This window comes from Oratosquilla oratoria, chromosome 31 (assembly GCF_046742065.1).
Source record: "Oratosquilla oratoria isolate Oo_2021 chromosome 31, ASM4674206v1, whole genome shotgun sequence".
Taxonomy (NCBI): Eukaryota; Metazoa; Arthropoda; class Malacostraca; order Stomatopoda; family Squillidae; genus Oratosquilla; species Oratosquilla oratoria.
This window is the reverse complement of record NC_134807.1, coordinates 31,843,026-31,845,525: the sequence shown is the minus strand read 5'-3', so window position 1 is coordinate 31,845,525 and position 2,500 is coordinate 31,843,026.

The window sequence follows — 2,500 nt, the reverse complement described above, 5'->3', positions numbered from 1 at the left end:
AACGAGTTTATTCAGATGTAGTCTTGATTGATCTTATCCCATTATGTAATATTGGTTTAGTAAAATCGTCTATGTTTAACCAGAATAATGTTCATGAACCAGAACACCATATAGAAAGGAGTTACGGGCAAAGAGAAAGGAAGAAGCTGCAAGGAATATGTGCTTTGGTTACCTTAACCTTTCAGGAAAAATATTTTCTTTACGAAACAAAATCTTCTCGAGTTCTTGCAGATTAAGCTCTCTGAAAGGAGCCATTTCTGTGAAGGCTTTAACGGCGAGAGTTCTGGCCACTTCAGCAGGAGCTGAATAAAACCGCCAAGCAAATTCCAGAATAGATTCTCCAAAGCGAATCATTATAGCAATGGAGCCACGATAGCTGTGGACCATAAGACATCAGAAAATCCTATTAGCGGCCGAAGTAAAAAATCCTGGCGGAGTACACAACACATTAGCAGGCAGGAGAATCGAAAAAAAAGAGAATAAGGAAAAAATGGAAATCAATGATGTCTGAGAACCTAAGCCAGAGAGTCAGTAACATTCTTGAAGGAAATATCCGTTAGGTCAAAATAAACGAAGCATAGTGCGACAGGGCTTTAAGTTGATGTGATGGAGGGTGTGGAGGACGAGGAGGAGGAGATGAAGGAGGAGGAGGAGGAGCAGTGAGGGGATGATATAGTGGACTAGGAGGAGGTTCCAGAGTAAGAAGACGAGGCGTTAAAGGAAGAACAAGAGAAATAAGGATAAAGGAAGAGGAGAAGAAAGAGGAGTAGTGATGAGATATGGAGATGATAGAGGTGTTGGCATAGATGAGAAGGAAGTGATGATCAGGGAGAAGAATATAAACAGTTTGGAAATGGAGATACAAGACGGATACTGAGTGGATATGGAAGTTAAGGAGGAGGAAGAGGAGGAAGAACAAGATGTGAGGGAGGAGATGGAAAAGAAGGAGGAGGTAGAGAAAGGAAAAAGTAGAAGAAATGCGAAATAAAGAAGGAAAAGGAAAAGGATAAGATATAGTAGGAAAAAGAGGAGAAGAGAGAGGAAGAGGAGGAAGAGATAGAGCTGGTGGAGGTGATGGAATAGAAAAAGAGAGGAAGAAAAAGACAAGTAGAGGGGGAGGAAGACAATGGGAAAATGTGGAAGGAAGAGAAGAAGAAAAATAAAGAGGGGAAGAAGAAAAAGAAGGAAGGAGAGAAGAGGGGGATGAAGGAGTAGGATAAGAAATCAAAATAGAAATAGGAGGATAAGGAGCACTCGGAGGAGAAGGAGGAGGAGGAAGAGGACAAGCCAGGCGAGTCCGGCCGGCCCGCACACACCCGAGCTCGCAGCTACAATTATCGAAGATCAAAAAACAAGTTTACGGATGCACAGACGAGGAGGACGCGTTCCGCCGTGGTTGCCAACACGCACGCGGCTCCGGACGCAGACGCGCCGCGACGCGCCGCCACGCCACGCCGAGCCAAGCCAAGCCAAGCCAAGCCAAGCCAAGCCAAGCCAGGCCAAGACAAGACAAGACAAGCCAAGACAAGCCAAGACAAGCCAAGCCAAGCAGCCCTGCTCCTCTTTCCTTCCTCCCTCTTCTACTTCTCCTCCACCTTCTTCCCCTCCTTCTCCTCTCTCTCTTCCTTCTCTTCCTTCTCCTCCTTCTCCTCCTTCTCCTCCTTTTCCTCCTTCTCCTCCTTTTCCTCCTTCTCCTCCTTTACATCCTGTTCCTTTTCCCCCTCCTCTTCCTTCTCCTCTTCCCCCTCTTTCTACTCCTCCTCCTTCTTCTCCTCCTCCTTCTCCTCCTCCTCCTTCTCTTCCTCCTTCTCCTTCTTTACATCCTGTTCCTTTTCCACCCTCCTCTTCCTTCTCCTCTTCCCCTCTTTCTCCTCCTGTTCCTTTTCTACCCTCCTCTTCATTCTCCTCTTCCCCTCTTTCTCCTCCTCTTCCTTCTACTCCTCCTTCTTCTCCATCCCCTTCTTCTCTTCCTCCTCCTATTATTTCTATTTCTCTTCCTCCTGTTATTCCTCCTCCTTTTCCTTTTTCTGTTTCTCCTCCGTCTCCTCTTCCTCCTCATCCTACTCAATCTCCTCCTCCCCTCTAACTTATCCCCCTCTTTCCCCTCCTCCATCTCTATGTCCTCCTCATACCTCTCCTCTTCCTACTTCTGATTCTTTCCCTCATACTCTTCTTACTCCTGCTAATGTTCCTTCTCTCTTCCTCCTCCTCTTCCTCCTCCTGTTCACCTCCGCTTCCTTCTGTTCTTCCTTCTTCCTCTCTTCCTCCTTCCTTTCCTCCTCCTTATCTTCCTCTTGCAGTCCCTTCTGTCTTACTCTCACATTCTCTCTCGTACACTCACTACTACTCACTCTCATTCACCAGCTCCCATAGCCCCCCCTCCCACCCCATCCCTCTTTGCCTGCACCTGCTGCCGTGTCCTTGCTCTCATGCTCACCCTCCTCACCCTCCCTCACCCTCCTCACTCTCCCTCACCCTCCCTCCACCTTCCCCCTCACCA